At 29.0% G+C, this 20,418-nt stretch overlaps 17 non-coding genes across 17 annotated transcripts; all 17 read right to left on the bottom strand.

Annotated features, from left to right (window-relative positions):
* Positions 1 to 1,555: 1,555 nt before the first annotated feature.
* On the bottom strand, positions 1,556 to 1,627 carry TRNAC-GCA (transfer RNA cysteine (anticodon GCA)). The gene has a single exon. It is a non-coding gene; the product is annotated as a tRNA-Cys (tRNA).
* A 942-nt stretch (positions 1,628 to 2,569) lies between these two features.
* TRNAC-GCA (transfer RNA cysteine (anticodon GCA)) lies at positions 2,570 to 2,641 on the bottom strand. The gene has a single exon. It is a non-coding gene; the product is annotated as a tRNA-Cys (tRNA).
* Positions 2,642 to 3,075: 434 nt separating this feature from the next.
* On the bottom strand, positions 3,076 to 3,147 carry TRNAC-GCA (transfer RNA cysteine (anticodon GCA)). Its single transcript has one exon. It is a non-coding gene; the product is annotated as a tRNA-Cys (tRNA).
* Positions 3,148 to 4,091: 944 nt separating this feature from the next.
* Positions 4,092 to 4,163, bottom strand: TRNAC-GCA (transfer RNA cysteine (anticodon GCA)). The gene has a single exon. It is a non-coding gene; the product is annotated as a tRNA-Cys (tRNA).
* A 942-nt stretch (positions 4,164 to 5,105) lies between these two features.
* On the bottom strand, positions 5,106 to 5,177 carry TRNAC-GCA (transfer RNA cysteine (anticodon GCA)). The gene has a single exon. It is a non-coding gene; the product is annotated as a tRNA-Cys (tRNA).
* Positions 5,178 to 5,613: 436 nt separating this feature from the next.
* Positions 5,614 to 5,685, bottom strand: TRNAC-GCA (transfer RNA cysteine (anticodon GCA)). Its single transcript has one exon. It is a non-coding gene; the product is annotated as a tRNA-Cys (tRNA).
* Positions 5,686 to 7,134: 1,449 nt separating this feature from the next.
* On the bottom strand, positions 7,135 to 7,206 carry TRNAC-GCA (transfer RNA cysteine (anticodon GCA)). The gene has a single exon. It is a non-coding gene; the product is annotated as a tRNA-Cys (tRNA).
* A 434-nt stretch (positions 7,207 to 7,640) lies between these two features.
* Positions 7,641 to 7,712, bottom strand: TRNAC-GCA (transfer RNA cysteine (anticodon GCA)). The gene has a single exon. It is a non-coding gene; the product is annotated as a tRNA-Cys (tRNA).
* A 1,450-nt stretch (positions 7,713 to 9,162) lies between these two features.
* TRNAC-GCA (transfer RNA cysteine (anticodon GCA)) lies at positions 9,163 to 9,234 on the bottom strand. Its single transcript has one exon. It is a non-coding gene; the product is annotated as a tRNA-Cys (tRNA).
* Positions 9,235 to 9,670: 436 nt separating this feature from the next.
* Positions 9,671 to 9,742, bottom strand: TRNAC-GCA (transfer RNA cysteine (anticodon GCA)). The gene has a single exon. It is a non-coding gene; the product is annotated as a tRNA-Cys (tRNA).
* A 943-nt stretch (positions 9,743 to 10,685) lies between these two features.
* TRNAC-GCA (transfer RNA cysteine (anticodon GCA)) lies at positions 10,686 to 10,757 on the bottom strand. Its single transcript has one exon. It is a non-coding gene; the product is annotated as a tRNA-Cys (tRNA).
* Positions 10,758 to 12,207: 1,450 nt separating this feature from the next.
* TRNAC-GCA (transfer RNA cysteine (anticodon GCA)) lies at positions 12,208 to 12,279 on the bottom strand. The gene has a single exon. It is a non-coding gene; the product is annotated as a tRNA-Cys (tRNA).
* A 943-nt stretch (positions 12,280 to 13,222) lies between these two features.
* TRNAC-GCA (transfer RNA cysteine (anticodon GCA)) lies at positions 13,223 to 13,294 on the bottom strand. Its single transcript has one exon. It is a non-coding gene; the product is annotated as a tRNA-Cys (tRNA).
* Positions 13,295 to 15,254: 1,960 nt separating this feature from the next.
* Positions 15,255 to 15,326, bottom strand: TRNAC-GCA (transfer RNA cysteine (anticodon GCA)). Its single transcript has one exon. It is a non-coding gene; the product is annotated as a tRNA-Cys (tRNA).
* A 1,450-nt stretch (positions 15,327 to 16,776) lies between these two features.
* TRNAC-GCA (transfer RNA cysteine (anticodon GCA)) lies at positions 16,777 to 16,848 on the bottom strand. Its single transcript has one exon. It is a non-coding gene; the product is annotated as a tRNA-Cys (tRNA).
* A 943-nt stretch (positions 16,849 to 17,791) lies between these two features.
* On the bottom strand, positions 17,792 to 17,863 carry TRNAC-GCA (transfer RNA cysteine (anticodon GCA)). Its single transcript has one exon. It is a non-coding gene; the product is annotated as a tRNA-Cys (tRNA).
* A 1,451-nt stretch (positions 17,864 to 19,314) lies between these two features.
* On the bottom strand, positions 19,315 to 19,386 carry TRNAC-GCA (transfer RNA cysteine (anticodon GCA)). Its single transcript has one exon. It is a non-coding gene; the product is annotated as a tRNA-Cys (tRNA).
* Positions 19,387 to 20,418: the final 1,032 nt, after the last annotated feature.

Below are 20,418 nucleotides of genomic sequence, written 5' to 3'. Positions count from 1 at the left end.
AATTTTTACATTTTTATGAAAACCTTACTACAGGGGGCACTCGGATTTGAACCAAGGACCTCTTGATCTGCAGTCAAATGCTCTGCCACTGAGTTATACCCCCTACATATTAATAAAAGAAATAATGTTTTTTTGTTTTTGATACATAAAATTTAAAGATTTTTAGAAACTTTTACATTGTGGTGCACTTCCTTTACTCTGATGTGCTTTAGTCTTTCCAAAAAAAAGACTTTGATGATTGCATGAATCACACAAAATACTCAAGAATTTTTATTACACAGAATGACTCTTTGTTTTAGAGAGTCCGATGTATTAAATGAAACGATTTACATAATTTTTTTAATCACTATTTAAAAGAAAGAATTTTCCATTTTATTCCTTAATTTTCTTATTTAAACTTTATAAAAAGAAAGCAAATTTACTTCATAAGTCACGTTTAAACAAAACTTGTGCTAAGTTCAGCCTGATATGGATAAGCTGTCTAAATGATATTATTGAAAGGTGTGAAAAAGGTTACATTTTTATGAAAACCATACTACAGGGGGCACTTGGATTTGAGCCAAAGACCTCTTGATCTGCAGTCAAATGCTCTGCCACTGAGCTATACCCCCTACATATTAATAAAAGCAATAATGTTTTTTTGTTTTTGATACATAAAATTTAAAGATTTTTAGAAACTTTTACATTGTGGTGCACTTCCTTTACTCTGATGTGCTTTAGTCTTTCCAAAAAAAAGACTTTGATGATTGCATAAATCACAGAAAATACTCAAGAATTTTTATTACACAGAATGACTCTTTGTTTTAGAGAGTTAGATGTATTAAATGAAACGATTTACATAATTTTTTTAATCACTATTTAAAAGAAAGAATTTTCCATTTTATTCCTTAATTTTCTTATTTAAACTTTATAGAAAGAAAGCAAATTTACTTCATAAGTCACGTTTAAACAAAACTTGTGCTAAGTTCAGCCTGATATGGATAAGCTGTCTAAATGATATTATTGAAAGGTGTGAAAATTTTTACATTTTTATGAAAACCATACTACAGGGGGCACTCGGATTTGAACCAAGGACCTCTTGATCTGCAGTCAAATGCTCTGCCACTGAGTTATACCCCCTACATATTAATAAAAGAAATAATGTTTTTTTGTTTTTGATACATAAAATTTAAAGATTTTTAGAAACTGTTACATTGTGGTGCACTTCCTTTACTCTGATGTGCTTTAGTCTTTCCAAAAAAAAGACTTTGATGATTGCATGAATCACACAAAATACTCAAGAATTTTTATTACACAGAATGACTCTTTGTTTTAGAGAGTCCGATGTATTAAATGAAACGATTTACACAATTTATTTAATCACTATTTAAAAGAAAGAATTTTCCATTTTATGCCTTAATTTTCTTATTTAAACTTTATAGAAAGAAAGCAAATTTACTTCATAAGTCACGTTTAAATAAAACTTGTGCTAGGTTCAGCCTGATATGGATAAGCTGTCTAAATGATATTATTGAAAGGTGTGAAAATTGTTACATTTTTATGAAAACCATACTACAGGGGGCACTCGGATTTGAACCAAGGACCTCTTGATCTGCAGTCAAATGCTCTGCCACTGAGCTATACCCCCTACATATTAATAAAAGAAATAATGTTTTTTGGTTTTTGATACATAAAATTTAAAGATTTTTAGAAACTTTTACATTGTGGTGCACTTCCTTTACTCTGATGTGTTTTAGTCTTTCCAAAAAAAAGACTTTGATGATTGCATTAATCACACAAAATACTCAAGAATTTTTATTAAACAGAATGACTCTTTGTTTTAGAGAGTCCGATGTATTAAATTAAACGATTTACATAATTTTTTTAATCACTATTTAAAAGAAAGAATTTTCCATTTTATTCCTTAATTTTTTTATTTAAACTTTATAGAAAGAAAGCAAATTTACTTCATAAGTCACGTTTAAAACAAACTTGTGCTAAGTTCAGCCTGATATGGATAAGCTGTCTAAATGATATTATTGAAAGGTGTGAAAATTGTTACATTTTTATGGAAACCATACTACAGGGGGCACTTGGATTTGAGCCAAGGACCTCTTGATCTGCAGTCAAATGCTCTGCCACTGAGCTACACCCCCTACATGTTAATAAAAGAAATAATGTTTTTTTGTTTTTGATACATAAAATTTGAAGATTTTTAGAAACATTTACATTGTGGTGCACTTCCTTTACTCTGATGTGCTTTAGTCTTTCCAAAAAAGACTTTGATGATTGCATAAAGCACACAAAATACTCAAGAATTTTTATTACACAGAATGACTCTTTGTTTTAGAGAGTCCGATGTATTAAATGAAACGATATACATAATTTTTTTAATCACTATTTAAAAGAAAGAATTTTCCATTTTATTCCTTAATTTTCTTATTTAAACTTTATAGAAAGAAAGCAAATTTACTTCATAAGTCACGTTTAAACAAAACTTGTGCTAAGTTCAGCCTGATATGGATAAGCTGTCTAAATGATATTATTGAAAGGTGTGAAAATTGTTACATTTTTATGAAAACCATACTACAGGGGGCACTCGGATTTGAACCAAGGACCTCTTGATCTGCAGTCAAATGCTCTGCCACTGAGCTATACCCCCTACATATTAATAAAAGAAATAACGTTTTTTTGTTTTTGATACATAAAATTTGAAGATTTTTAGAAACTTTTACATTGTGGTGCACTTCCTTTACTCTGATGTGCTTTAGTCTTTCCAAAAAAGACTTTGATGATTGCATAAAGCACACAAAATACTCAAGAATTTTTATTACACAGAATGTCTCTTTGTTTTAGAGAGTCCGATGTATTAAATGAAATGATTTACATAATTTTTTTAATCACTATTTAAAAGAAAGAATTTTCCATTTTATTCCTTAATTTTCTTATTTAAACTTTATAGAAAGAAAGCAAATTTACTTCATAAGTCACGTTTAAACAAAACTTGTGCTAAGTTCAGCCTGATATGGATAAGCTGTCTAAATGATATTATTGAAAGGTGTGAAAAAGGTTACATTTTTATGAAAACCATACTACAGGGGGCACTTGGATTTGAGCCAAGGACCTCTTGATCTGCAGTCAAATGCTCTGCCACTGAGCTATACCCCCTACATATTAATAAAAGCAATAATGTTTTTTTGTTTTTGATACATAAAATTTAAAGATTTTTAGAAACTTTTACATTGTGGTGCACTTCCTTTACTCTGATGTGCTTTAGTCTTTCCAAAAAAAAGACTTTGATGATTGCATAAATCACAGAAAATACTCAAGAATTTTTATTACACAGAATGACTCTTTGTTTTAGAGAGTTAGATGTATTAAATGAAACGATTTACATAATTTTTTTAATCACTATTTAAAAGAAAGAATTTTCCATTTTATTCCTTAATTTTCTTATTTAAACTTTATAGAAAGAAAGCAAATTTACTTCATAAGTCACGTTTAAACAAAACTTGTGCTAAGTTCAGCCTGATATGGATAAGCTGTCTAAATGATATTATTGAAAGGTGTGAAAATTTTTACATTTTTATGAAAACCATACTACAGGGGGCACTCGGATTTGAACCAAGGACCTCTTGATCTGCAGTCAAATGCTCTGCCACTGAGTTATACCCCCTACATATTAATAAAAGAAATAATGTTTTTTTGTTTTTGATACATAAAATTTAAAGATTTTTAGAAACTGTTACATTGTGGTGCACTTCCTTTACTCTGATGTGCTTTAGTCTTTCCAAAAAAAAGACTTTGATGATTGCATGAATCACACAAAATACTCAAGAATTTTTATTACACAGAATGACTCTTTGTTTTAGAGAGTCCGATGTATTAAATGAAACGATTTACACAATTTATTTAATCACTATTTAAAAGAAAGAATTTTCCATTTTATGCCTTAATTTTCTTATTTAAACTTTATAGAAAGAAAGCAAATTTACTTCATAAGTCACGTTTAAATAAAACTTGTGCTAGGTTCAGCCTGATATGGATAAGCTGTCTAAATGATATTATTGAAAGGTGTGAAAATTGTTACATTTTTATGAAAACCATACTACAGGGGGCACTCGGATTTGAACCAAGGACCTCTTGATCTGCAGTCAAATGCTCTGCCACTGAGCTATACCCCCTACATATTAATAAAAGAAATAATGTTTTTTGGTTTTTGATACATAAAATTTAAAGATTTTTAGAAACTTTTACATTGTGGTGCACTTCCTTTACTCTGATGTGCTTTAGTCTTTCCAAAAAAAAGACTTTGATGATTGCATTAATCACACAAAATACTCAAGAATTTTTATTAAACAGAATGACTCTTTGTTTTAGAGAGTCCGATGTATTAAATTAAACGATTTACATAATTTTTTTAATCACTATTTAAAAGAAAGAATTTTCCATTTTATTCCTTAATTTTTTTATTTAAACTTTATAGAAAGAAAGCAAATTTACTTCATAAGTCACGTTTAAAACAAACTTGTGCTAAGTTCAGCCTGATATGGATAAGCTGTCTAAATGATATTATTGAAAGGTGTGAAAATTGTTACATTTTTATGAAAACCATACTACAGGGGGCACTTGGATTTGAGCCAAGGACCTCTTGATCTGCAGTCAAATGCTCTGCCACTGAGCTACACCCCCTACATGTTAATAAAAGAAATAATGTTTTTTTGTTTTTGATACATAAAATTTGAAGATTTTTAGAAACATTTACATTGTGGTGCACTTCCTTTACTCTGATGTGCTTTAGTCTTTCCAAAAAAGACTTTGATGATTGCATAAAGCACACAAAATACTCAAGAATTTTTATTACACAGAATGACTCTTTGTTTTAGAGAGTCCGATGTATTAAATGAAACGATATACATAATTTTTTTAATCACTATTTAAAAGAAAGAATTTTCCATTTTATTCCTTAATTTTCTTATTTAAACTTTATAGAAAGAAAGCAAATTTACTTCATAAGTCACGTTTAAACAAAACTTGTGCTAAGTTCAGCCTGATATGGATAAGCTGTCTAAATGATATTATTGAAAGGTGTGAAAATTGTTACATTTTTATGAAAACCATACTACAGGGGGCACTCGGATTTGAACCAAGGACCTCTTGATCTGCAGTCAAATGCTCTGCCACTGAGCTATACCCCCTACATATTAATAAAAGAAATAACGTTTTTTTGTTTTTGATACATAAAATTTAAAGATTTTTAGAAACTTTTACATTGTGGTGCACTTCCTTTACTCTGATGTGCTTTTGTCTTTCCAAAAAAAAGACTTTGATGATTGCATAAATCACACAAAATACTCAAGAATTTTTATTACACAGAATGACTCTTTGTTTTAGAGAGTCCGATGTATTAAATGAAACGATTTACATAATTTTTTTAATCACTATTTAAAAGAAAGAATTTTCCATTTTATTCCTTAATTTTCTTATTTAAACTTTATAGAAAGAAAGCAAATTTACTTCATAAGTCACGTTTAAATAAAACTTGTGCTAAGTTAAGCCTGATATGGATAAGCTGTCTAAATGATATTATTGAAAGGTGTGAAAAAGGTTACATTTTTATGAAAACCATACTACAGGGGGCACTTGGATTTGAGCCAAGGACCTCTTGATCTGCAGTCAAATGCTCTGCCACTGAGCTATACCCCCTACATATTAATAAAAGCAATAATGTTTTTTGTTTTTGATACATAAAATTTAAAGATTTTTAGAAACTTTTACATTGTGGTGCACTTCCTTTACTCTGATGTGCTTTAGTCTTTCCAAAAAAAAGACTTTGATGATTGCATAAATCACAGAAAATACTCAAGAATTTTTATTACACAGAATGACTCTTTGTTTTAAAGAGTTAGATGTATTAAATGAAACGATTTACATAATTTTTTTAATCACTATTTAAAAGAAAGAATTTTCCATTTTATTCCTTAATTTTCTTATTTAAACTTTATAGAAAGAAAGCAAATTTACTTCATAAGTCACGTTTAAACAAAACTTGTGCTAAGTTCAGCCTGATATGGATAAGCTGTCTAAATGATATTATTGAAAGGTGTGAAAATTTTTACATTTTTATGAAAACCTTACTACAGGGGGCACTCGGATTTGAACCAAGGACCTCTTGATCTGCAGTCAAATGCTCTGCCACTGAGTTATACCCCCTACATATTAATAAAAGCAATAATGTTTTTTTGTTTTTGATACATAAAATTTAAAGATTTTTAGAAACTTTTACATTGTGGTGCACTTCCTTTACTCTGATGTGCTTTAGTCTTTCCAAAAAAAAGACTTTGATGATTGCATAAATCACAGAAAATACTCAAGGATTTTTATTACACAGAATGACTCTTTGTTTTAGAGAGTTAGATGTATTAAATGAAACGATTTACATAATTTTTTTAATCACTATTTAAAAGAAAGAATTTTCCATTTTATTCCTTAATTTTCTTATTTAAACTTTATAGAAAGAAAGCAAATTTACTTCATAAGTCACGTTTAAACAAAACTTGTGCTAAGTTTAGCCTGATATGGATAAGCTGTCTAAATGATATTATTGAAAGGTGTGAAAAAGGTTACATTTTTATGAAAACCATACTACAGGGGGCACTTGGATTTGAGCCAAAGACCTCTTGATCCGCAGTCAAATGCTCTGCCACTGAGATATACCCCCTACATATTAATAAAAGAAATAATGTTTTTTTGTTTTTGATACATAAAATTTGAAGATTTTTAGAAACTTTTACATTGTGGTGCACTTCCTTTACTCTGATGTGCTTTAGTCTTTCCAAAAAAGACTTTGATGATTGCATAAAGCACACAAAATACTCAAGAATTTTTATTACACAGAATGACTCTTTGTTTTAGAGAGTCCGATGTATTAAATGAAACGATATACATAATTTTTTTAATCACTATTTAAAAGAAAGAATTTTCCATTTTATTCCTTAATTTTCTTATTTAAACTTTATAGAAAGAAAGCAAATTTACTTCATAAGTCACGTTTAAACAAAACTTGTGCTAAGTTCAGCCTGATATGGATAAGCTGTCTAAATGATATTATTGAAAGGTGTGAAAATTGTTACATTTTTATGAAAACCATACTACAGGGGGCACTCGGATTTGAACCAAGGACCTCTTGATCTGCAGTCAAATGCTCTGCCACTGAGCTATACCCCCTACATATTAATAAAAGAAATAACGTTTTTTTGTTTTTGATACATAAAATTTGAAGATTTTTAGAAACTTTTACATTGTGGTGCACTTCCTTTACTCTGATGTGCTTTAGTCTTTCCAAAAAAGACTTTGATGATTGCATAAAGCACACAAAATACTCAAGAATTTTTATTACACAGAATGTCTCTTTGTTTTAGAGAGTCCGATGTATTAAATGAAATGATTTACATAATTTTTTTAATCACTATTTAAAAGAAAGAATTTTCCATTTTATTCCTTAATTTTCTTATTTAAACTTTATAGAAAGAAAGCAAATTTACTTCATAAGTCACGTTTAAACAAAACTTGTGCTAAGTTCAGCCTGATATGGATAAGCTGTCTAAATGATATTATTGAAAGGTGTGAAAAAGGTTACATTTTTATGAAAACCATACTACAGGGGGCACTTGGATTTGAGCCAAGGACCTCTTGATCTGCAGTCAAATGCTCTGCCACTGAGCTATACCCCCTACATATTAATAAAAGCAATAATGTTTTTTTGTTTTTGATACATAAAATTTAAAGATTTTTAGAAACTTTTACATTGTGGTGCACTTCCTTTACTCTGATGTGCTTTAGTCTTTCCAAAAAAAAGACTTTGATGATTGCATAAATCACAGAAAATACTCAAGAATTTTTATTACACAGAATGACTCTTTGTTTTAGAGAGTTAGATGTATTAAATGAAACGATTTACATAATTTTTTTAATCACTATTTAAAAGAAAGAATTTTCCATTTTATTCCTTAATTTTCTTATTTAAACTTTATAGAAAGAAAGCAAATTTACTTCATAAGTCACGTTTAAACAAAACTTGTGCTAAGTTCAGCCTGATATGGATAAGCTGTCTAAATGATATTATTGAAAGGTGTGAAAATTTTTACATTTTTATGAAAACCATACTACAGGGGGCACTCGGATTTGAACCAAGGACCTCTTGATCTGCAGTCAAATGCTCTGCCACTGAGTTATACCCCCTACATATTAATAAAAGAAATAATGTTTTTTTGTTTTTGATACATAAAATTTAAAGATTTTTAGAAACTGTTACATTGTGGTGCACTTCCTTTACTCTGATGTGCTTTAGTCTTTCCAAAAAAAAGACTTTGATGATTGCATGAATCACACAAAATACTCAAGAATTTTTATTACACAGAATGACTCTTTGTTTTAGAGAGTCCGATGTATTAAATGAAACGATTTACACAATTTATTTAATCACTATTTAAAAGAAAGAATTTTCCATTTTATGCCTTAATTTTTTTATTTAAACTTTATAGAAAGAAAGCAAATTTACTTCATAAGTCACGTTTAAAACAAACTTGTGCTAAGTTCAGCCTGATATGGATAAGCTGTCTAAATGATATTATTGAAAGGTGTGAAAATTGTTACATTTTTATGAAAACCATACTACAGGGGGCACTTGGATTTGAGCCAAGGACCTCTTGATCTGCAGTCAAATGCTCTGCCACTGAGCTACACCCCCTACATGTTAATAAAAGAAATAATGTTTTTTTGTTTTTGATACATAAAATTTGAAGATTTTTAGAAACATTTACATTGTGGTGCACTTCCTTTACTCTGATGTGCTTTAGTCTTTCCAAAAAAGACTTTGATGATTGCATAAAGCACACAAAATACTCAAGAATTTTTATTACACAGAATGACTCTTTGTTTTAGAGAGTCCGATGTATTAAATGAAACGATATACATAATTTTTTTAATCACTATTTAAAAGAAAGAATTTTCCATTTTATTCCTTAATTTTCTTATTTAAACTTTATAGAAAGAAAGCAAATTTACTTCATAAGTCACGTTTAAACAAAACTTGTGCTAAGTTCAGCCTGATATGGATAAGCTGTCTAAATGATATTATTGAAAGGTGTGAAAATTGTTACATTTTTATGAAAACCATACTACAGGGGGCACTCGGATTTGAACCAAGGACCTCTTGATCTGCAGTCAAATGCTCTGCCACTGAGCTATACCCCCTACATATTAATAAAAGAAATAACGTTTTTTTGTTTTTGATACATAAAATTTAAAGATTTTTAGAAACTTTTACATTGTGGTGCACTTCCTTTACTCTGATGTGCTTTTGTCTTTCCAAAAAAAAGACTTTGATGATTGCATAAATCACACAAAATACTCAAGAATTTTTATTACACAGAATGACTCTTTGTTTTAGAGAGTCCGATGTATTAAATGAAACGATTTACATAATTTTTTTAATCACTATTTAAAAGAAAGAATTTTCCATTTTATTCCTTAATTTTCTTATTTAAACTTTATAGAAAGAAAGCAAATTTACTTCATAAGTCACGTTTAAATAAAACTTGTGCTAAGTTAAGCCTGATATGGATAAGCTGTCTAAATGATATTATTGAAAGGTGTGAAAAAGGTTACATTTTTATGAAAACCATACTACAGGGGGCACTTGGATTTGAGCCAAGGACCTCTTGATCTGCAGTCAAATGCTCTGCCACTGAGCTATACCCCCTACATATTAATAAAAGCAATAATGTTTTTTGTTTTTGATACATAAAATTTAAAGATTTTTAGAAACTTTTACATTGTGGTGCACTTCCTTTACTCTGATGTGCTTTAGTCTTTCCAAAAAAAAGACTTTGATGATTGCATAAATCACAGAAAATACTCAAGAATTTTTATTACACAGAATGACTCTTTGTTTTAAAGAGTTAGATGTATTAAATGAAACGATTTACATAATTTTTTTAATCACTATTTAAAAGAAAGAATTTTCCATTTTATTCCTTAATTTTCTTATTTAAACTTTATAGAAAGAAAGCAAATTTACTTCATAAGTCACGTTTAAACAAAACTTGTGCTAAGTTCAGCCTGATATGGATAAGCTGTCTAAATGATATTATTGAAAGGTGTGAACATTTTTACATTTTTATGAAAACCTTACTACAGGGGGCACTCGGATTTGAACCAAGGACCTCTTGATCTGCAGTCAAATGCTCTGCCACTGAGTTATACCCCCTACATATTAATAAAAGAAATAATGTTTTTTTGTTTTTGATACATAAAATTTAAAGATTTTTAGAAACTTTTACATTGTGGTGCACTTCCTTTACTCTGATGTGCTTTAGTCTTTCCAAAAAAAAGACTTTGATGATTGCATGAATCACACAAAATACTCAAGAATTTTTATTACACAGAATGACTCTTTGTTTTAGAGAGTCCGATGTATTAAATGAAACGATTTACATAATTTTTTTAATCACTATTTAAAAGAAAGAATTTTCCATTTTATTCCTTAATTTTCTTATTTAAACTTTATAAAAAGAAAGCAAATTTACTTCATAAGTCACGTTTAAACAAAACTTGTGCTAAGTTCAGCCTGATATGGATAAGCTGTCTAAATGATATTATTGAAAGGTGTGAAAAAGGTTACATTTTTATGAAAACCATACTACAGGGGGCACTTGGATTTGAGCCAAGGACCTCTTGATCTGCAGTCAAATGCTCTGCCACTGAGCTATACCCCCTACATATTAATAAAAGCAATAATGTTTTTTTGTTTTTGATACATAAAATTTAAAGATTTTTAGAAACTTTTACATTGTGGTGCACTTCCTTTACTCTGATGTGCTTTAGTCTTTCCAAAAAAAAGACTTTGATGATTGCATAAATCACAGAAAATACTCAAGGATTTTTATTACACAGAATGACTCTTTGTTTTAGAGAGTTAGATGTATTAAATGAAACGATTTACATAATTTTTTTAATCACTATTTAAAAGAAAGAATTTTCCATTTTATTCCTTAATTTTCTTATTTAAACTTTATAGAAAGAAAGCAAATTTACTTCATAAGTCACGTTTAAACAAAACTTGTGCTAAGTTTAGCCTGATATGGATAAGCTGTCTAAATGATATTATTGAAAGGTGTGAAAAAGGTTACATTTTTATGAAAACCATACTACAGGGGGCACTTGGATTTGAGCCAAAGACCTCTTGATCCGCAGTCAAATGCTCTGCCACTGAGATATACCCCCTACATATTAATAAAAGAAATAATGTTTTTTTGTTTTTGATACATAAAATTTGAAGATTTTTAGAAACTTTTACATTGTGGTGCACTTCCTTTACTCTGATGTGCTTTAGTCTTTCCAAAAAAGACTTTGATGATTGCATAAAGCACACAAAATACTCAAGAATTTTTATTACACAGAATGTCTCTTTGTTTTAGAGAGTCCGATGTATTAAATGAAATGATTTACATAATTTTTTTAATCACTATTTAAAAGAAAGAATTTTCCATTTTATTCCTTAATTTTCTTATTTAAACTTTATAGAAAGAAACCAAACTTACTTCATAAGTCACGTTTAAATAAAACTTGTGCTAAGTTCAGCCTGATATGGATAAGCTGTCTAAATGATATTATTGAAAGGTGTGAAAATTGTTACATTTTTATGAAAACCATATTACAGGGGGCACTCAGATTTGAACCAAGGACCTCTTAATCTGCAGTCAAATGCTCTGCAACTGAGCTATACCCCCTACATATTAATAAAAGAAATAATGTTTTTTTGTTTTTGATACATAAAATTTAAAGATTTTTAGAAACTTTTACATTGTTGTGCACTTCCTTTACTCTGATGTGCTTTAGTCTTTCCAAAAAAAAGACTTTGATGATTGCATAAATCACACAAAATACTCAAGAATTTTTATTACACAGAATGACTCTTTGTTTCAGAGAGTCTGATGTATTAAATGAAACGATTTACATAATTTTTTTAATCACTATTTAAAAGAAAGAATTTTCCATTTTATTCCTTAATTTTCTTATTTAAACTTTATAGAAAGAAAGCAAATTTACTTCATAAGTCACGTTTAAACAAAACTTGTGCTAAGTTCAGCCTGATATGGATAAGCTGTCTAAATGATATTATTAAAAGGTGTGAAAAAGGTTACATTTTTATGAAAACCATACTACAGGGGGCACTTGGATTTGAGCCAAGGACCTCTTGATCTGCAGTCAAATGCTCTGCCACTGAGCTATACCCCCTACATATTAATAAAAGAAATAATGTTTTTTTGTTTTTGATACATAAAATTTGAAGATTTTTAGAAACTTTTACATTGTGGTGCACTTCCTTTACTCTGATGTGCTTTAGTCTTTCCAAAAAAGACTTTGATGATTGCATAAAGCACACAAAATACTCAAGAATTTTTATTACACAGAATGACTCTTTGTTTTAGAGAGTCCGATGTATTAAATTAAACGATTTACATAATTTTTTTAATCACTATTTAAAAGAAAGAATTTTCCATTTTATTCCTTAATTTTCTTATTTAAACTTTATAGAAAGAAAGCAAATTTACTTCATAAGTCACGTTTAAATAAAACTTGTGCTAAGTTAAGCCTGATATGGATACGCTGTCTAAATGATATTATTGAAAGGTGTGAAAATTGTTACATTTCTATGAAAACCATACTACAGGGGGCACTCGCATTTGAACCAAGGACCTCTTGATCTGCAGTCAAATGCTCTGCCACTGAGCTATACCCCCTACATATTAATAAAAGAAATAATGTTTTTTTTGTTTTTGATACTTAAAATTTAAAGATTTTTAGAAACTTTTACATTGTGGTGCACTTCCTTTACTCTGATGTGCTTTAGTCTTTCCAAAAAAAAGACTTTGATGATTGCATAAATCACACAAAATACTCAAGAATTTTTATTACACAGAATGACTCTTTGTTTCAGAGAGTCCGATGTATTAAATGAAACGATTTACATAATTTTTTTAATCACTATTTAAAAGAAAGAATTTTCCATTTTATTCCTTAATTTTCTTATTTAAACTTTATAGAAAGAAAGCAAATTTACTTCATAAGTCACGTTTAAACAAAACTTGTGCTAAGTTCAGCCTGATATGGATAAGCTGTCTAAATGATATTATTAAAAGGTGTAAAAAAGGTTACATTTTTATGAAAACCATACTACAGGGGGCACTTGGATTTGAGCCAAGGACCTCTTGATCTGCAGTCAAATGCTCTGCCACTGAGCTATACCCCCTACATATTAATAAAAGAAATAATGTTTTTTTGTTTTTGATACATAAAATTTGAAGATTTTTAGAAACTTTTACATTGTGGTGCACTTCCTTTACTCTGATGTGCTTTAGTTTTTCCAAAAAAGACTTTGATGATTGCATAAAGCACACAAAATACTCAAGAATTTTTATTACACAGAATGACTCTTTGTTTTAGAGAGTCCGATGTATTAAATTAAACGATTTACATAATTTTTTTAATCACTATTTAAAAGAAAGAATTTTCCATTTTATTCCTTAATTTTCTTATTTAAACTTTATAGAAAGAAAGCAAATTTACTTCATAAGTCACGTTTAAATAAAACTTGTGCTAAGTTAAGCCTGATATGGATACGCTGTCTAAATGATATTATTGAAAGGTGTGAACATTTTTACATTTTTATGAAAACCATATTACAGGGGGCACTCAGATTTGAACCAAGGACCTCTTAATCTGCAGTCAAATGCTCTGCCACTGAGCTATACCCCCTACATATTAATAAAAGAAATAATGTTTTTTTGTTTTTGATACATAAAATTTAAAGATTTTTAGAAACTTTTACATTGTGGTGCACTTCCTTTACTCTGATGTGCTTTAGTCTTTCCAAAAAAAAGACTTTGATAATTGCATAAATCACACAAAATACTCAAGAATTTTTATTACACAGAATGACTCTTTGTTTTAGAGAGTCCGATGTATTAAATGAAACGATTTACATAATTTTTTTAATCACTATTTAAAAGAAAGAATTTTCCATTTTATTCCTTAATTTTCTTATTTAAACTGTATAGAAAGAAAGCAAATTTACTTCATAAGTCACGTTTAAATAAAACTTGTGCTAAGTTAAGCCTGATATGGATACGCTGTCTAAATGATATTATTGAAAGGTGTGAAAATTGTTACATTTCTATGAAAACCATACTACAAGGGGCACTCGCATTTGAACCAAGGACCTCTTGATCTGCAGTCAAATGCTCTGCCACTGAGCTATACCCCCTACATATTAATAAAAGAAATAATGTTTTTTTTGTTTTTGATACTTAAAATTTAAAGATTTTTAGAAACTTTTACATTGTGGTGCACTTCCTTTACTCTGATGTGCTTTAGTCTTTCCAAAAAAAAGACTTTGATGATTGCATGAATCACACAAAATACTCAAGAATTTTTATTACACAGAATGACTCTTTGTTTTAGAGAGTCCGATGTATTAAATGAAACGATTTACATAATTTTTTTAATCACTATTTAAAAGAAAGAATTTTCCATTTTATTCCTTAATTTTCTTATTTAAACTGTATAGAAAGAAAGCAAATTTACTTCATAAGTCACGTTTAAATAAAACTTGTGCTAAGTTAAGCCTGATATGGATACGCTGTCTAAATGATATTATTGAAAGGTGTGAAAATTGTTACATTTCTATGAAAACCATACTACAAGGGGCACTCGCATTTGAACCAAGGACCTCTTGATCTGCAGTCAAATGCTCTGCCACTGAGCTATACCCCCTACATATTAATAAAAGAAATAATGTTTTTTTTGTTTTTGATACTTAAAATTTAAAGATTTTTAGAAACTTTTACATTGTGGTGCACTTCCTTTACTCTGATGTGCTTTAGTCTTTCCAAAAAAAAGACTTTGATGATTGCATGAATCACACAAAATACTCAAGAATTTTTATTACACAGAATGACTCTTTGTTTTAGAGAGTCCGATGTATTAAATGAAACGATTTACATAATTTTTTTAATCACTATTTAAAAGAAAGAATTTTCCATTTTATTCCTTAATTTTCTTATTTAAACTTTATAAAAAGAAAGCAAATTTACTTCATAAGTCACGTTTAAACAAAACTTGTGCTAAGTTCAGCCTGATATGGATAAGCTGTCTAAATGATATTATTGAAAGGTGTGAAAAAGGTTACATTTTTATGAAAACCATACTACAGGGGGCACTTGGATTTGAGCCAAGGACCTCTTGATCTGCAGTCAAATGCTCTGCCACTGAGCTATACCCCCTACATATTAATAAAAGCAATAATGTTTTTTTGTTTTTGATACATACAATTTAAAGATTTTTAGAAACTTTTACATTGTGGTGCACTTCCTTTACTCTGATGTGCTTTAGTCTTTCCAAAAAAAAGACTTTGATGATTGCATAAATCACAGAAAATACTCAAGGATTTTTATTACACAGAATGACTCTTTGTTTTAGAGAGTTAGATGTATTAAATGAAACGATTTACATAATTTTTTTAATCACTATTTAAAAGAAAGAATTTTCCATTTTATTCCTTAATTTTCTTATTTAAACTTTATAGAAAGAAAGCAAATTTACTTCATAAGTCACGTTTAAACAAAACTTGTGCTAAGTTTAGCCTGATATGGATAAGCTGTCTAAATGATATTATTGAAAGGTGTGAAAAAGGTTACATTTTTATGAAAACCATACTACAGGGGGCACTTGGATTTGAGCCAAAGACCTCTTGATCCGCAGTCAAATGCTCTGCCACTGAGATATACCCCCTACATATTAATAAAAGAAATAATGTTTTTTTGTTTTTGATACATAAAATTTGAAGATTTTTAGAAACTTTTACATTGTGGTGCACTTCCTTTACTCTGATGTGCTTTAGTCTTTCCAAAAAAGACTTTGATGATTGCATAAAGCACACAAAATACTCAAGAATTTTTATTACACAGAATGTCTCTTTGTTTTAGAGAGTCCGATGTATTAAATGAAATGATTTACATAATTTTTTTAATCACTATTTAAAAGAAAGAATTTTCCATTTTATTCCTTAATTTTCTTATTTAAACTTTATAGAAAGAAACCAAACTTACTTCATAAGTCACGTTTAAATAAAACTTGTGCTAAGTTCAGCCTGATATGGATAAGCTGTCTAAATGATATTATTGAAAGGTGTGAAAATTGTTACATTTTTATGAAAACCATATTACAGGGGGCACTCAGATTTGAACCAAGGACCTCTTAATCTGCAGTCAAATGCTCTGCAACTGAGCTATACCCCCTACATATTAATAAAAGAAATAATGTTTTTTTGTTTTTGATACATAAAATTTAAAGATTTTTAGAAACTTTTACATTGTGGTGCACTTCCTTTACTCTGATGTGCTTTAGTCTTTCCAAAAAAAAGACTTTGATGATTGCATAAATCACACAAAATACTCAAGAATTTTTATTACACAGAATGACTCTTTGTTTCAGAGAGTCTGATGTATTAAATGAAACGATTTACATAATTTTTTTAATCACTATTTAAAAGAAAGAATTTTCCATTTTATTCCTTAATTTTCTTATTTAAACTTTATAGAAAGAAAGCAAATTTACTTCATAAGTCACGTTTAAACAAAACTTGTGCTAAGTTCAGCCTGATATGGATAAGCTGTCTAAATGATATTATTAAAAGGTGTGAAAAAGGTTACATTTTTATGAAAACCATACTACAGGGGGCACTTGGATTTGAGCCAAGGACCTCTTGATCTGCAGTCAAATGCTCTGCCACTGAGCTATACCCCCTACATATTAATAAAAGAAATAATGTTTTTTTGTTTTTGATACATAAAATTTGAAGATTTTTAGAAACTTTTACATTGTGGTGCACTTCCTTTACTCTGATGTGCTTTAGTCTTTCCAAAAAAGACTTTGATGATTGCATAAAGCACACAAAATACTCAAGAATTTTTATTACACAGAATGACTCTTTGTTTTAGAGAGTCCGATGTATTAAATTAAACGATTTACATAATTTTTTTAATCACTATTTAAAAGAAAGAATTTTCCATTTTATTCCTTAATTTTCTTATTTAAACTTTATAGAAAGAAAGCAAATTTACTTCATAAGTCACGTTTAAATAAAACTTGTGCTAAGTTAAGCCTGATATGGATACGCTGTCTAAATGATATTATTGAAAGGTGTGAAAATTGTTACATTTCTATGAAAACCATACTACAGGGGGCACTCGCATTTGAACCAAGGACCTCTTGATCTGCAGTCAAATGCTCTGCCACTGAGCTATACCCCCTACATATTAATAAAAGAAATAATGTTTTTTTTGTTTTTGATACTTAAAATTTAAAGATTTTTAGAAACTTTTACATTGTGGTGCACTTCCTTTACTCTGATGTGCTTTAGTCTTTCCAAAAAAAAGACTTTGATGATTGCATAAATCACACAAAATACTCAAGAATTTTTATTACACAGAATGACTCTTTGTTTCAGAGAGTCCGATGTATTAAATGAAACGATTTACATAATTTTTTTAATCACTATTTAAAAGAAAGAATTTTCCATTTTATTCCTTAATTTTCTTATTTAAACTTTATAGAAAGAAAGCAAATTTACTTCATAAGTCACGTTTAAACAAAACTTGTGCTAAGTTCAGCCTGATATGGATAAGCTGTCTAAATGATATTATTAAAAGGTGTAAAAAAGGTTACATTTTTATGAAAACCATACTACAGGGGGCACTTGGATTTGAGCCAAGGACCTCTTGATCTGCAGTCAAATGCTCTGCCACTGAGCTATACCCCCTACATATTAATAAAAGAAATAATGTTTTTTTGTTTTTGATACATAAAATTTGAAGATTTTTAGAAACTTTTACATTGTGGTGCACTTCCTTTACTCTGATGTGCTTTAGTTTTTCCAAAAAAGACTTTGATGATTGCATAAAGCACACAAAATACTCAAGAATTTTTATTACACAGAATGACTCTTTGTTTTAGAGAGTCCGATGTATTAAATTAAACGATTTACATAATTTTTTTAATCACTATTTAAAAGAAAGAATTTTCCATTTTATTCCTTAATTTTCTTATTTAAACTTTATAGAAAGAAAGCAAATTTACTTCATAAGTCACGTTTAAATAAAACTTGTGCTAAGTTAAGCCTGATATGGATACGCTGTCTAAATGATATTATTGAAAGGTGTGAACATTTTTACATTTTTATGAAAACCATATTACAGGGGGCACTCAGATTTGAACCAAGGACCTCTTAATCTGCAGTCAAATGCTCTGCCACTGAGCTATACCCCCTACATATTAATAAAAGAAATAATGTTTTTTTGTTTTTGATACATAAAATTTAAAGATTTTTAGAAACTTTTACATTGTGGTGCACTTCCTTTACTCTGATGTGCTTTAGTCTTTCCAAAAAAAAGACTTTGATAATTGCATAAATCACACAAAATACTCAAGAATTTTTATTACACAGAATGACTCTTTGTTTTAGAGAGTCTGATGTATTAAATGAAACGATTTACATAATTTTTTTAATCACTATTTAAAAGAAAGAATTTTCCATTTTATTCCTTAATTTTCTTATTTAAACTGTATAGAAAGAAAGCAAATTTACTTCATAAGTCACGTTTAAATAAAACTTGTGCTAAGTTAAGCCTGATATGGATACGCTGTCTAAATGATATTATTGAAAGGTGTGAAAATTGTTACATTTCTATGAAAACCATACTACAAGGGGCACTCGCATTTGAACCAAGGACCTCTTGATCTGCAGTCAAATGCTCTGCCACTGAGCTATACCCCCTACATATTAATAAAAGAAATAATGTTTTTTTTGTTTTTGATACTTAAAATTTAAAGATTTTTAGAAACTTTTACATTGTGGTGCACTTCCTTTACTCTGATGTGCTTTAGTCTTTCCAAAAAAAAGACTTTGATGATTGCATAAATCACACAAAATACTCAAGAATTTTTATTACACAGAATGACTCTTTGTTTTAGAGAGTCCGATGTATTAAATGAAACGATTTACATAATTTTTTTAATCACTATTTAAAAGAAAGAATTTTCCATTTTATTCCTTAATTTTCTTATTTAAACTTTATAAAAAGAAAGCAAATTTACTTCATAAGTTACGTTTAAACAAAACTTGTGCTAAGTTCAGCCTGATATGGATAAGCTGTCTAAATGATATTATTGAAAGGTGTGAAAATTGTTACATTTTTATGAAAACCATACTACAGGGGGCACTCGGATTTGAACCAAGGACCTCTTGATCTGCAGTCAAATGCTCTGCCACTGAGCTATACCCCCTACATATTAATAAAAGAAATAATGTTTTTTTGTTTTTGATACATAAAATTTGAAGATTTTTAGAAACTTTTACATTGTGGTGCACTTCCTTTACTCTGATGTGCTTTAGTCTTTCCAAAAAAAAGACTTTGATGATTGCATAAAGCACACAAAATACTCAAGTATTTTTATTACACAGAATGACTCTTTGTTTTAGAGAGTCCGATGTATTAAATGAAACGATTTACATAATTTTTTTAATCACTATTTAAAAGAAAGAATTTTCCATTTTATTCCTTAATTTTCTTATTTAAACTTTATAGAAAGAAAGCAAATTTACTTCATAAGTCATGTTTAAACAAAACTTGTGCTAAGTTTAGCCTGATATGGATAAGCTGTCTAAATGATATTATTGAAAGGTGTGAAAAAGGTTACATTTTTATGAAAACCATACTACAGGGGGCACTTGGATTTGAGCCAAGGACCTCTTGATCTGCAGTCAAATGCTCTGCCACTGAGTTATACCCCCTACATATTAATAAAAGAAATAATGTTTTTTTGTATTTGATACTAAAATTTGAAGATTTTTAGAAACTTTTACATTGTGGTGCACTTCCTTTACTCTGATGTGCTTTAGTCTTTCCAAAAAAAGACTTTGATGATTGCATAAAGCACACAAAATACTCAAGAATTTTTATTACACAGAATGACTCTTTGTTTTAGAGAGTCCGATGTATTAAATGAAATGATTTACATAATTTTTTTAATCACTATTTAAAAGAAAGAATTTTCCATTTTATTCCTTAATTTTCTTATTTAAACTTTATAGAAAGAAAGCAAACTTACTTCATAAGTCACGTTTAAATAAAACTTGTGCCAAGTTCAGCCTGACATGGATAAGCTGTCTAAATTATATTATTGAAAGGTGTGAAAAAGGTTACATTTTTATGAAAACCATACTACAGGGGGAACTTGGATTTGAGCCAAGGACCTCCTGATCTGCAGTCAAATGCTCTGCCACTGAGCTATACCCCCTACATAATAATAAAAGAA

This window comes from Anomaloglossus baeobatrachus, chromosome 1 (assembly GCF_048569485.1).
Source record: "Anomaloglossus baeobatrachus isolate aAnoBae1 chromosome 1, aAnoBae1.hap1, whole genome shotgun sequence".
NCBI lineage: Eukaryota > Metazoa > Chordata > Amphibia > Anura > Aromobatidae > Anomaloglossus > Anomaloglossus baeobatrachus.
Note: the sequence above shows the minus strand (reverse complement) of the source record. Positions and strands in the feature narration are given on the sequence as shown.